The 14,944-nt window shown below is 40.2% G+C and overlaps 2 long non-coding RNA genes across 4 annotated transcripts in view; one reads left to right on the forward strand and one right to left on the reverse strand.

The window, feature by feature from the left end:
• Positions 1–14,944, reverse strand: part of LOC148338594 (uncharacterized) — a 32,049-nt gene that overhangs the window by 14,398 nt on the left and 2,707 nt on the right. The window contains exon 2 of the long non-coding RNA XR_015842961.1: positions 5,872–5,937. This is a non-coding gene — a long non-coding RNA (uncharacterized LOC148338594). The remainder of the gene's footprint in view (positions 1–5,871; positions 5,938–14,944) is intronic.
• The window catches only part of LOC148338595 (uncharacterized), a 59,723-nt gene that overhangs the window by 6,436 nt on the left and 38,343 nt on the right, over positions 1–14,944 (forward strand). For 2 of the 3 annotated variants that reach the window (XR_015842958.1, XR_015842960.1), the window contains exon 2: positions 9,676–9,775. This is a non-coding gene — a long non-coding RNA (uncharacterized LOC148338595). Of the gene's footprint in view, positions 1–4,098; positions 4,214–9,675; positions 9,776–14,944 lie in introns of all 3 variants that reach the window. The other variant, XR_015842959.1, reaches the window with a different exon arrangement.

A 14,944-nucleotide genomic window follows, 5' to 3' on the forward strand; every position in this document is an offset into this window, starting at 1 on the left:
ATAAGGCTTGGACGATACTTGAGTGGCGATCCGATGCGTATTGCAATACTTAATTTTTACTTTAAAGTATTCACCTTAAAATATGTATTTAAAAAACACAGGCATATATGTTCCCAAACCTTTAACTTAAGAGCCATTTGACATTTATTCAAGTGTCTCGATTGAAAAGTGCGTAAACCGTTCCGGTCACTGTTCCTGATCCAAAGGAGTGCGAGATAGGAAAAAATAAACCTCCAATCACAGAGCTCAACATGGTATCGAAAGTATCGATACTCCCTCAACGTATTGATACTTGGTGTCGCAAGTATCACAATACAAAATTATATTTGTCCCAGCCTAAGTAACTTAGTACTTTCAATTGATAGTAACTCGTCTTTTGAGTCAAATTTCAGTCCACACGAACACAACCGGTCACAGTTTTTTATTTATTTATTTATTTTAATTTTTTTTTTAATTGAAATTCCTGTAGTTTATTGTCTCATTGTACTGTAAAATGAACGTGATTTATAAGATAATTAATTTTTTTTGCCTTCCAAAATGATCTATTTTGCCTTATATCTGTTTGAGAAATGTTGTCCCGGCGGGCCATGCGTGTTTTGTCCGGCAAATGGTCGGCGATATGAGCTTTGTCTGGAGGTGGCGGAAAAGAAAAGCTCGGCGTGGTCCTTAACAAAGCGTCGTTTGAAGCCGTGCCAAGTGATTGGAAATAATCGAGTGACAATAATCAGATGAGAAGAGAGGCAATCTCAATAAAGTTTGTCATTCAACCATTCAAGGCTCAATCATATCAGAGGTGTTTTGCATAACTAAGAGAGCCCGCTTCTAATCCTCAAAGGGTGCGGGGGCGACTTGGCTTTGCACTGTAGTCATTCAAGGTCACAACCCGGTAGGAAATATGGGCTGCCATAGCAACACAAAGATGGCCTCTGAAGGCTTAGCATAATTCTGCCCTAATAGAAAAATAACAGCGGCAAATCCCGTCCTTAGTGAGCACGCTTCTTTGACCCGGGCCGACTCCCACCTGTGAAGCGCCTAGTCACCAAACCCAGTCGCTAAGGCTGCGCCGAGATGAAAAAGAGCCCACCTCTGGATGGGGTTGGGCGTCCTAAGCCTCCGCCAAATTCCTTCCCCTCTCTGAAGCCGGAATCAGCCCTGCCGAGCGTCTAGCGTCGAGCTTTGGCTTTCTTGAAGGCGGACAACATGAGCTGCCAAATGAATCGTGCTCTCTATATGGCCCTCCACTTTGAAGTGCTTGAGCCACACTCTGTGAAGAAGAACTTTGGTGGAGGAAATTGACTTCTGTGGGATAAGATCTCAGCGCCCTTCCCGTCTTTTTGGTCCAACGTTGCTAAGATGAGTGCCGTGTCACAGTGGGAGCCCACGTGGCTCTAAACCTGCCTGGTAACCGTGCCCTTCCCCTCTTGATTGCATCTAATCCTCCCCCACGCCGCCTCCTGCATTGTTGCCAGGTGCCACGGCGACCGGCGGATCCGTGTCGCTGCGAGTTGCATCCCGAGTGATGAGAATAAATTTACGCCGCTCTGGAGTGGGAGGCATGTACGCACGCTGGCTGCTTGTTAGCATCAGCGAGGAGCCGTATATGCGGCCATGTTGCCGCCGTGGTGATCTCTGGCTGCGATCAAAGCCCGGGACGAATCATTACTGTCAGAGGCGGCTATGGAAATCCAATCAGTGCTGCGCGGCGCTACTGTAGTGTATATTCTTGATGTTCGTCAACCGGAAAGGACGAGGGAGTGTTTGCGTGATGCAATGTTGAGAGCCTGACTCAGCCATTTTGGCTTGGATTTCTGCTAATTCACAAAAATGTACTAAACTCATTAAAAAAAGCAAAATGACCTCTTTGAGTTCCCAAACGCATCATTCAGGTTCTTCTAACAGATTGCTCCTGTGGATTTTTTTTGCACGATTGCGCTATTAACAGTGGATCAATATCGCCGCGGTCTTGGCTCTGTATAAAATGATGAGACTTTGTGGTGAAAGTCAAGTCTCCGTCTGCAACCTGGGCGTTATTGTCCCTTCGTCCTTATTCATCAAATAAACTCTGTCCGTCCTGTTTCCTGTTAAAGCGCTTCTGTCCTTTCACCAGTCTGTCCCCCCCGCTTAAAAAAATAAATAAATCAAATAATAAGCATCTATGCATGAAGAACAGCTACAGGTAGAAGTTTCATAATTCATAAACATTATTTAAAAGTCATTAGCTGGCTAATTTCTTATTCACATTTACTTCCCGTAATTTCCGGACAACAACACACACCTGATTAAAAGCCACAATAACTAAATTTAGCCATAAAAATGGATTTCTACGTACATTAGCTGCTTTAGACGCGGGGTCTCCATGTTATTAAATGTGGGTATTATCTATATTCTAAATGCAGGTAGACGATGCCAAACGCCGCTATCACACTGTAAGAGACGCCATTTATTGCTCTTTATACCTCATATTAAACACAATTTAAGATGCTTATTTTGGCTCTCAATTCCTTCTTCACACAACCGTGTTTATCGCTTCCGTATATTTTCCAACTTCAAGTCTCGTTCTGATGCGCTCTCGCTCTCTTTCTCTCTCTATGTTGAACTCCCAGTTAAAGGGCCAGTACATGCAACAGCATCACAAAATTTCATTCTGATCCGAGTGCATGTATTTGAATGCGGAACTTGAGCCGGTTTGGCACATAAGGACAGATGAAAACTCACTTCCATCCTTGCTTAGTCCAACGTCTCTCAAAGACTGCTTGTTCATGGAGCGCTCCGCCCCCGTTACGGAATGCCCGTCGTCTCTGCTTGAAATAGAGCTTTGGGTCAGTTATACGTAGGCACGTTGCTGAGCAGGGCAGCTACGGTGCTCTTGCCACTTCCTTGTTACTGCAAACACACACTTGTGACCATGAGACCACAAGAAATACGCTGAGGATTCCAAATGACTTCGGCACTGCTGCTATTAGACTAACGATGTGGTGCAGGTTGCTCAGAAGTGGACGGTGGGCCACATATGGCCCGCGGGCCGGGCTTTGAAGAGCCCTGCGCAAAGGGGTATGCATCTGACAACAAGCTCATTATTGAGGTTGTGGTTTGCAGTGGAGTCGAAGAGCATTGCATCATCCTGAGAGCTGTTTCTAATCGTTTGCCACCAATACGGCAAACTAAAAAGGAACCGCTCTCACGATTACTGTCGACTAGAACCACAATGGGAAACGAGAGTCAAAGCAATACGAACTCATCTTCATTTTCTTTGAAGCGTTACTCCAATCACCAAATAGTTGGGATGGGTGTATGCTTTCTATGTATGACCTGCGAATGACTGGCGGACGGTACCAGGGTGACCCAAATCAGGACAAGCGGGATATGGACGGAACTTATTATTGTCATTTGCAGTTCCTCACTGTCCATTGAAGAATGTAAATATTTTTTTTGGGGGGCGTCATGGTATCTGAAAAACAATAATCTGTCTTCGTGTTTTGTGAAGGCCATAGATTACGTTTGATAGATTCCAGATTTCAAGGATGTTGACATGACTGGACAAAAGAAAATCATATGTGGAAAATGAATATGAACAAACGCGCTGATCCAAACAGAAAAAATTTCCGCATTGGCGCCATTGTTTGTAAAGGCAGAATTCTTTATACGGCTCGTTTTACTTAATGGTGTTGCCCGTGAGTCTAAAGTAGCATCATTTGTCTCTTATTTACATGCGATGCTTAGATAAGATATGTTTGTCCTAACAATTTAATTTTGTGATAATTAGGTTTATCTTCACATTTTGGGTTAGATAAATATCACCTTGATGAATTCTTGCTTTTCTTTTTTGTTATGATAATGTGACTTCCCTCACTTTCTTGTCTTATCAACTCATCTAACAGCTGTTAGGCAAATATGCAAAAGTCATGTCTTTTTTTTCATTATATAAATACTGTCGCTGTATTAAAAAAAAAACACTTTGTCTTTGCCCTTCACACCTCGGAATTCCGCTTTTGGCGCTGACACTTTGGGTTCTTATGGAACGATTCTCAGCGTGTGTTCCCATTAGGTGGACGGTGGCTTTCATAATGACGCTACGATTGCCTCCCATTTATTTCACAGCGCTTCTTCACCGTGTCCAAGTGGAGTAATTAGATCAACAGCGTCCAGAACGACGGTCCGACGAGTAGCCGATCTCTCGTCCCTGCCTGGAGGCGAGCGCTCCGTACGTCCATGTGTAAGCCCTCTTTGTCCGTCTTATGCCCAGCACCTTTCAACATCAAAGCGTATGTCTTAAAGATTCACATCTCCATGAAAGAATGGCCTCTGCTCAGATATGGACACCTCTGGCCTCATTTACCGCACGCGGTCCCCTTCCTGTCTCCGGGCCTCGATCCAAGTATAGCGTGGCGATGTGACGAGATCACACAGAGAGGTGCGGGGACTTGAAGGCAAAGAGTTACTGCGCATCTTAGCGAGAGTCTCAAAAGGCTTCTATTAAAACACGCTCAATATGCCGGTCAGGGCTTTCAAAGTGCTGCGCAGCCTCTAGCCCCGGCAAACTCAAAGGGCAACGGTGCACATTGAGTATAAGGGGAATCAGGCTCCCATTAATTTAATGAGTCCAGGGTATTAGTATGCTCTAGCCAGCTGTGAAGTCTCCCTTTTAAGGAGTTCTAAGTCGAGATCCACAATCTTGGCAGGGACAAAGGAGGAGAGCGGATGACTCGCGCTCATCTAATCTGAGATCAATTTCTCGCCGCTATCCCTCAGTGGGTGATTTCCATTGGTTGCTTAACACGTCTTTGTGAGGAGAGAACTCGTCAACGGCATTTGCACTAAACACTCAATAGTTTTTTTCAGTGTGCCATGAGAGATCAGGTGTGATGGAAATTTCACTTGATTGGTCCAAATAATGTGAGATTTTTCATTTAAATATTATTATTTAAATTTTTTTTTATGTTATATTATCAATCTCAAACCATAAATCCACTTTAGGAGTTGGCATCTAGGAAAACACGGCGTCCAGGCTTTATTATAATTAAGGCGCTTCGAACCTTAGAAGTGTTATGCAGTGCATTTATTGGAATTCAAAGTTTGTAGAATATTTAAACTGTAAACTGTACCCTATGCATACGAAAATGTTTAAAATAATATTTTTGTTGAATTTTTACTACACAATACTGACTACAGTCTTGTTTTTTATTTTTGATCAATTTTGCACACAGGTAAAACACTTTTTTTTTTAATGGAACCCAATCCTAAAATCAAACTAAAACTGTGTTTTGGAAAAAAAACTAAAACTAATGCAAACTAACAAAACCACCCTGAAAACTATTGACAACTAACTAAATTTAAAACGAAATAAAAACTTATAAAAATAATATTAATATATATTTAAAAAATCCCAAATTTTAATAATCTTGTGGGAATTCATAGAACATGGAAATATTTTTCTCCCTTGAGTTCCGCTTGAATTTTGTAATGCCATAATTGAATTAAGCACTTCCGGGGATCTTTAAGTAATACAGTACCCCTCCATGTTTATTTATTTATTTTTACAAAAAGTATCTGTGCTTTTATGTAAGTACAGATCCCGAAAGTTCATGAAGCAGTCTCAACCTGTGATAAATTACTGAGCCCCAGTTTTCCAGGACCCGTCAACCAGGATGTAGCAGCTGCAGGAGCTAATTAAAGCCATAGTAACACGGTAACATAGCCCAGTCCGGCGCCACTTCAAACACCAGTCCTCATGCCAGTCCGCCATCTCATCTCAGGCCCATCCGAGCCCTCTGTGACCTGCGCTCGGAGCCCACTGGGCCCTCAACCCTGACCCGAGAGCTACGGAGCGGTGGGGGATCCCTGCCTTGCGTAGGGCACCTGGAGCAGACCTACCTGCCTCTGCGAATCTGCTTACCAAACTGTGGTCATGCGTCTGGCTGCGTCTGTTTGGACTCTGACCTGCACAACAAAGCAAAAGAGAACGTCTGGGTGAGAGGTCATTGGAGAGAGGGCAGACTTGAGGAAAAGACACGTAAGAGGCGTGTTGGCTAGATGTGATCAGAGGAGCACATGTGGCTCAGCTGAGGGAGAACCAGATGCCGGAGATGTCTTCATAAGCTCTGTCAACATGCTACCTCAAGCGTAAATGAATGACAGAGTGCAAAATTACGATGGATCTGCAATGACACCCATCGGTGCCAGAGGCTCGGAGTCACATCGAGGTTCAAAATATTTGGTGCACATGTACTTTATGAAGTCCTGTGTAAAACTTTTTTTTCCCATGAGTTAGCAGCTCACTTTCTACTTGAAGGTAACAATTTGGGATTTAAAATGACTTCTGCACGGGGTTTCAAATGATTACTTGACTAGGCAACTAGTCGACTTTACTGCTTCTAATCATTTTCGACTTCAAAGTCGACTGTTAGCTAACCTTGCATCTTGTCTTCCTATCAGCCAGTTAACGGAGGACTTGCAACTCGCCCGTCTCTGGCGCTTGGTGCAATATAATGCTCTATGGAGCAGCAAAATTTCCGGGTAACAAGGTGATGCCATCTTCGCAAGATCCGAGAGTATAAAAATTAGCTGGTTGTGGGTGAGGATAGCAGTTAGCCTAGCTTGCATTGATCGCCGCTCGTCTTATAACGTGCGATCCTATGGAACGCAAGATGAAGTCAGACGGCTCGTTATATTTCTCGTCATTTCTTATGTTTGTTTATGCAAGCTTTTTGATTGGTGGGCCACAATGGGTTCTAAAATTTGACAGAGGGGCCGGACCTGCAGCACATGGATGGAGCGTTTTGGTAACCTCACGTCATCTGAGGAAAAAAAATCCATATCGTATATAGAGAAAATAAATTCTTTAATTTTAAATGAAAATGAACAAACGCTTTACAACAAAATGTCTTAGAGTGCGCCTCCTACTGGAGGCACATCAGAATTACAGGGAAAATAAAACATGAACGAGGTTTATTTATTTAATTTTTTCAAGTTCGTCCGGCCTGATTAACGGGCTGCATGTGGCCCCCGGGCCGTAGTTTGCCCATGTCTGGTCTAAGTGGTCGGCAAGTCAACAAATGTAACACAGTTACGTGAGAGAATATCCAAATCCAAATCAATTCTTGTATTTAATCAAATATGTTTGTTTTTTTCCATCAAACGGGTGAACGATTACATCATGTGTCAATGACAAAATAAACTCATAAAATTTGCAGTTTTGAAACATCCTTCATTTCTGTAGTTTTACAGAAACCAACCAGCAAAGCGTGGGAATAATTGGTCAGAAGGTCTGCCTCACAGTCAAGAGGTTCTGGGTTCGAATCTTGGCTCTGATCTTCCTTCGTGTAGTTTGAGCTTTCGTGGATACGGATAGTCCGGCTTGTCCCCGCATTGAGGACTTTTAATTGTCAATAGGTTTGAACGTGAACGTCTGCGATTGACTGGCGACCACTCCAGGGTGACCCGAATGAAGACAAGCGGTATAGAAAATGCTTGGATCTCGGTTATTAGAGTTTGCACTACATCATGTCACATTTTATTTGATCTGAGAAAAAAAAAAAATCGGTCTGCGTCTTTCTGCATGAGCAGAATATGAACTATTTTCTTGTTAGAAGTCTGTAAATCCATGGTGGCAACACTGATTCAAAAGTATACGGAGCGCGGCAGACGGGTGTGGGTGTCGTCTATGTGAAGTGCTGCGTTGCTGCTATAAGGATGGCATGCATGGACACTCTCCTCCATGTATCAAATTTGTCAAACATCAAACCATGTGTAAAATTAAAATACAGCTTTGGAGGCACGTGTGTTTATCAAAAATTACTCAGGGGTTTTATTCCTAACAAATATATTCAATATTTCTTTAAGCAACAGTTTGAACGTTGACAAAGTTCTTAAATGTAGGAAAATCTACTTAAAGTCTGTAGAATAAATTCAGAGATTTGTTTCGGTAGTGGCCGCTTTTAGAGTGCCTTGTTGTCGGCCTTGAGTGAGTGCATCAGAAATCAGAAATCCCTTTATTGTCATTGTACTCAAGTGTGCAACGAGATCTGCATGCCACGCCGAGAAATGCTGTAAAAGCAAATACTTGGGAAGAAAAATAAAATTGGATTTGGCCGCCTCTATATGGTCAGGTGCTTAGCACTGCTGTGGCTGGTTTAGAGTGCCTCGTTGTCTTGGTGTCGGTCAGCACAATAAGCAGACACGCCCGACCAAATGTAGGGTGGTTGATATTTTTGAAGCCTCGTTGTATTATTGGGATCTTTTTTTTTTTTTTTTTTTTAAATCATTTGAATTTGGGAGGGTTGTAAGATAGTAAAATCTGTGTATTATTGACATTGATTAAAAATGTTTTTTTTTTTTTTTTAAACAGACACAAATTAATAAAAAAAAAATGAATAAAGGGGGATAAACTCCAATAAGCGTTTCACATAAAAACAAACAAAAAAAACAGTAAAATATAGAAAGTAAAAATATATTTCAAAATATTTTTTGAAATCTTGCAAAAATATTCCGCGAACAGTACAACTGTGCGCGCCAAACAGCAATTTTGTGGGGTCCACTGACCCCTTTTTTTTTTTTTGTCAGCAATATTAATGCCAATTTTGATTCAAGATGGCTGCATGTGTCTCTAAACCGAGTTTTAATGGTGATTTAAAGAAAAAAAAAAGTAATACATGTATCTTGCGCATCAGGTTTTTGGAATATTTTCACTTTTTGTGTATCCGCTTGACCTATAAAATGTTGCGCATTACAGATTTTCCCATGAGTTGTAATTTATAAAACATCCACATGTTGCTGAACCTTACCCTTAATTCATAATTAGTGATATATTAATTACTATATTATATGTCACATTATTGTCATGGAGACTAAAATTAAATAAAATGAGTGCAGATTTTAAATCGCCGCCGCAAAAAAATCTAGAAAATTTTTCATTTATTTCTGTTTGAACAAATTAAAAAAATGTTGACCCGTGCAATTCGACACTCATCCATCGATATTGTAACACAACAAACGATACCGTCGCCACTCCAGTGAACAGGCGTGCCTAATGTTGTGTCCAGTGGGTGTACTTACGTCCTCATGTTCAAGGTGACTGACTGCGAGCGTCTCTTGTTCCTGCCGTCTCTCGCTTGCACGTTTCCCTGCCAGGCTGGTCTCTCTCCCCAAACTGTGCAATCAGCAGATGTCTTTATAGAGCAGCCCACTGCCACATGCACTCCTCACATTCTCTGCCAGTTTCATTTTGGCCACGGATAATTCTTCTTTTTTTTCTCCCTCTCTTTCTCCTTATCCGAAGATTATTCTTCCTCTTTAAAGCCAAACAGACAAGCAGACGCATTTATTTGCTGCTCCTTAACGCGGCCTCAGGTTGCCGCTTAAATCAGCGCTCGAAATCCACGCGGCTCAATAGACGCAGGTTGTCCGTTCCATTGTGGTGCAGAAGAGCTGATTTAAACGAACCCAAGCAAGTCAATGAAATCCTCCGCCCTTTGTAAAAGTGAAGTCAAACCAACTGATCCCCGTGCTGGGATAGCTTCTATTATGCCACCACAAAAGGGACTCCAAAAAGACTCAACAAAGCAAAAGTTACATTTCCACAGCACACAAATTGAGACGAGTGAGTCGGACCTAATCATTTGAAAGATTAGGCATGGTTTTGTGTTAATGAGTGGATTTTTTTTTTTCTTCCCCACACAGTGTGCATCATTGTTACGAAGCGAGCTGCTTGTACATCGACGAGTCACCAGAACAGCATCACCACATCTCGATAGGAAATCAATACAGTGATACATTCAAGGTTAGTAATACAAAAAAAGTTTCAAGTGTGTGAAAGTTTCCGACAACCAGTTCAAACTGTCCCAAAATGGTGTTAAACTGGGTTGAGAATCCCAGTGAGGTGCCTGCCTCTTGATCCCAAACTGCACCAGCCCACCCCCTTTTTTTTTAAGCTACTTTTATCTACCACAGCAGGTAGTTTGTCGCAGATGTGCGATGAAATCCACCACATTTACTGCATTTCAAATATTAATACCGGAGGTGCACTTGTCTTGTTGTGGGAGGAGAATTGGATGGAGGATTAACAATAACTTGTTTTCGACAAGTGTAGGGAGAGTTAGACGATCACGTTCCTATGTATTGTTCACCAGTTTGTTTAGATTTTGATTACGTTTTATCATCACGGTTGCACAGAAACTAGTCCAAATTTGGTCAATTTCATATTTGATCATAAATCGATACTATTCGTCTGTCCCCAAGTGTGGGCGCGTGAGTGTGTGTGTGTGTGTGTGTGTATATATACATATATATATATATTTCTTTTTATTTTATATATATATATATTTTTTATTTTTTTTTTATTTTACATATATATATATTATATATATTTTTTTTAATTTATTTTATATATATGTGTATATATATATATATATATATTTATTTATTTTACATATATATATATATATATTTTTTTTTTTAGTTTTCACGGAAAGTGAGAGCTTTGGCGGTTCTGCCTGTTGATATTTGAAAAACAACGTTCGATTAAAGGCATGTAAGGGCTTTTTAGTGACAGGTGCTATTTTGTCACAGATGAACTTTTGCATGATGATGTCACGCTAACCGGTCTGAATGTAAAAATTACACTCATAATATAAACTTCTAATAAAAAGTTGAATTAACAATTGTAAGGGGTCAAAGAATCTAAATACTTGTTCGAAACATTATATTGTACATGTGAAGTGAATATTGATTTATGATCAGAAAATCATTAGAAATGTTGATACAGTGTGGAATTACATATATTGGCATCAGTGGCAAACTATCTTTAGCTCAAATTTAATGCTGTTTTATAAAATTGAATCGAATAGAACTTCATTGACGCTGTTACAGAAAATCAGGGATCCCTCAAATTGTGGCAAAAAAAAAATATATATACAAGCACTCGGTTATCAGTAGACACACAAAATACACACAGAATTCTTCACTTTTGCGAGAATGTCTTATGATGCGGTAGAAGCATCAATACTGAATCATCTCCACTTCACAAAGTGAAATTACAATTTTGACTTTTGTCATATTTGGAATTTTAAAAAAATCATGCTTTTGAGTTGATTTTTTTATTTATTTTTTTCTTCCACTAACGGTACTTCCACGCCCGATAGTTTAACTCGACTTAACTTTCTGCGCCACACGCCTCCTGCATGCAGCATGTTAGCAACATGTCAGCGTCATGCCAGAGATGCCTTGTCTGTCACCGTCACTGTCAGATCGGTGCAAAAGGGTGGCAGACGTGCGAAAGCTCGGGCCCTCCTCGCCAAAAGGAGCCATCCAAATAACGACTGTGAGAGCACAGCGCCATATAAAAGTTCTCCCAAGTGGAAAATAATAAGGCAGTTAACAGAACAGCACTGAGACTTTGCTTTAAAGAGCTTATGTGACCTTTTTTTTTTAAAGAGCCATTCTGTTAACGTGTTAAGAAAACTTCATGAATTCAGATTTTTATGAGCCATTTTCTAAGTGTCATGAAATGGAGATAAGGAGGCGTGTGTGTGCGTGTGTGTGTGCGCGCACGCTCATTTGCGTGTGTGTTAGCGAGGACGTTAGACTTGCGCTCTTGGCACGCCATTTCTTTTTCACTCCATTTGGTGACAGATTGGGTTGAGATATCGTCCTATCTTGGCAGCGGTGCGCCACTCGCAAGCGTTACAAAGTCAGGGTGAGGTTTCGCACCTCGCCTGACGACCCAAGTCGACCTGGTCCCTACACTGAACACCTTTTTTTTTTTTTTTTTTTTTTGTCTCTGGGCCTCCTCGTCGGCATCTGCGGCCCAGTTTGGGAAATTGTGTGCTTCTGTCGCACCTTGCTTTGCGCTGCTAATTGAACTCCAGAAGTAGTTACTTCCATTCGCCTTAACAAAGAAGAAATGATTCCTCTCCACTTTGATTGCGATTCGTACTGAATGTAATTTTCGCAAAGTTGCTTCCGTGAAAGGCAAACATTTCTCAGTGAAGTAATTCCAAAATGTTGCAGGTTTGTGCATGTGTACGAATGACACTTTAAAGTCGTGATATAATTCCTTGATTCTACAAGTGTGCTACATGGAACAATCACTGTCCGAGTTCAGTTCAGTTGTGTTTCACTTTGGAGGTCAATACATTTTCAAAACATTTTAATTAACTCATTTTTGAGGACACTCTTTGCTTTTCCTATATTTAGTGCAGTGTAAATATTGAAACAAACGCCTTGGAGACGAAAATGTTCTTTCTGTGGCGTCAAACGTTTGAGAACTAACAATGGAATTTTTTTTTGCAAATTCCGACTGAATTTCTCTCCTCAACCTAACCAAAGTAACTTTGAACGTACCTTTGTGGCTATATTTTGACAAATCTGTGCCACATAACTGGATTTGCTCGTAGCATAGCATATAGCCTAGCCTAGCATAGCACAAAGGTCACTAAACATTTTCAAAGTGAGAGCTAGCAGTTTGAAACACACCTCTAAATTCATATATTTGCTGAAATTACCTTTACATAATACAACATTCATCCACATGAACACGCTCATCATGTAAACAATAATTATCAAAAATGATTAAACAAGCTAGCAAAAAGAGAAATCTCAAGAAGCAATCATGTATTTTGCTATGAATTTCTGCAAGGGATTTTTACATGAGGCATTGTTGTGCCGTGTGCAGTGTGTCTCCCACTGTTGGAAAACAATAATATTAATAATAGAAGTGTGACGATGTATCCCAGGCAGGTTTCTTCTTTTTATAATAATATAAACAAGTATGTCGGTGAAACTCCCCCATGAGAAATTGGGACTTGCCTTGGACACAATCATTCAAAACTCGTCTTGCCAGGTTTTTGCCATACACTCTACATATAAACTAATAATAAAGATACACACGTATAAATCTTTTACAAAATTCATTACTCAAATCTGCTACCAAATTGAAAGAAAAATTGGATAACTCGCTAATCCTTCCTCAAAGTTTCAAATCGAACATTTTTCTTGCATTTGGCCTTATAGGATGCTCTTTAGGCTTGTTTATTTTGATAGAAACTTCCCCCCTAATGACGTTTAAATTGCCCAGAGTATCCAAACCGCAACTGTACTTTGCTGTCAACGTGGTTTTCGTCACACAACAACAACTAATTTGCTCTTTCTGCAAACTTATTTTGGTCTAAAAGCGTCTGTGTGCGCGTCAACGTCAAAGTCCATCAAGTGAGCACCTGCAGTAGGGACGCACGCGCGTGTGTGTGTGTGTGTGTGTGTGTGTGTGTGTGTGTGTGTATGCGCTCGTGCGCGTGCGTGCGTGCTGGTCCTGTTGTCATCCCGAACAAATGCTGAGTGACGTGCAGCAGACATTCCAGGAGCGAGCGGCGTGGTGTGATGCGTGACAGCAAGCGGGGCTCAGACAAGTGTTGTGATGTTCTCAACATTCAGCGTTGACTTGACAAACACATTTTCATGCTAAACATACAAAGCAAAGTCAACAAAGTCGAGGCAGCCCACACTCACACATTTGAAACAAGTCCAATTCAAGACGTATTACCGGGGAGGGATTTATCGTTCCAAATTTCGTGCAATCACCTTGATGAAATTCAAGTGACAAATAGAGATGACCTAAATTATTAGTATGTCATCGGAAGGTAGCCCGGAGAGTCAAACTCCAGGCTTCGTCAGGATAGGCCTGAAATACGAGGGGACTTTAATTTGACAGTGTGAAATTGGAGCACCTTTAGAGGACGTCTTTGCTATTTTTCTCTTGTCAGCAGCTCACATTTGTCTCATGAATCTTGTCTTTTTTTCCTTTTCTTCCTTTTTTTTTTTTACCACCCCCCCCCCTGAAAAAATGTACAGCAGAATCGTAGTGGGCTCATTAAGGCAAAATTTAAAATCCTTCAGGTGAGGCATTTCTAAAATAATAAGAAGAATTTCCTGATTTCTTTTTTTTTCCCCAGTATTTTTTATATTCCAAGTGTATGGATTCCTTCTGAAATTTAATAAAAGACCGACAGAAACCGCAAATATTACCACGGGAAAAAAAAAAACCCTGATCAGTTATGTGCTTACTATCTCACTGATTATTTTATTTTCTCTCACTCTCCTAATTATGAACAAATGAAAATAAAACGGTGCGTAAAGGAATAATGTTTTTTTCCTTGCACGTAATGATTTCATTTGACAATGTTATATGATAATTCAGCATGCTCACATTTTCCTCAAAATTATTATTTTTATTATGATTACATATAATAATAATAATAATAATACTACTACTAATAATAATAATACTCGTAATAATCATAATAACAATAAAACAATGTTTTGTGTTTGCGCGTCTTCGGAATCCCCATTTTTTGCCATTTTGTCAAAATGCTAATTCTGTACCTAAAAAATATGGATATTCAAATTGTGTCTAATATTTTCTCGTTCCGGTATGTTGTTGTTATGAAATTATGAAATGTATTATTCAAATTTAAAAAAGCATCTTTATGTTTATTATGACCGTTTTTTCAAATGCGGTAAAATAGAATAAATGTTAAACCTACCAATCATGCAGCGTGATCTGAATATTCCAATTTTTTTCCCCCCCGCTTTTAATTTCGACGACATGAACTTGCGCTTGAATCAACAAATAGTCAATGTTGTAAAAGACAAAAAAAAAAAAAAAGCTTATATTTGAAATTTATTTCCAAACGGAAGCCAATTTCTGTGTGGCATATTTATATTAGATTAAAAAAAAAATCTGATGTGCTTGCTGCAGTTTCTGTAATAGTTTGCTGAAGATGCCATCTGTTTTCAAATTGTATTGACTTATTATTGAATTATTTCTTACTTGTATAAAACTTGAAATTGATGATTGAAATTCATGAGCTCTCGAGTTGAAGGTGGACCATTCTTTCTTTCATTTGCTTCTTCAAGAGACTTTTTTTGTCTGCCCGCTCCCATCATCAACAATTAT

This window comes from Idiotropiscis lumnitzeri, chromosome 4, assembly GCF_059441095.1.
Source record: "Idiotropiscis lumnitzeri isolate Australia: NSW breed Sydney's pygmy pipehorse chromosome 4, RoL_Ilum_1.0, whole genome shotgun sequence".
In the NCBI taxonomy this organism is placed as follows: domain Eukaryota; kingdom Metazoa; phylum Chordata; class Actinopteri; order Syngnathiformes; family Syngnathidae; genus Idiotropiscis; species Idiotropiscis lumnitzeri.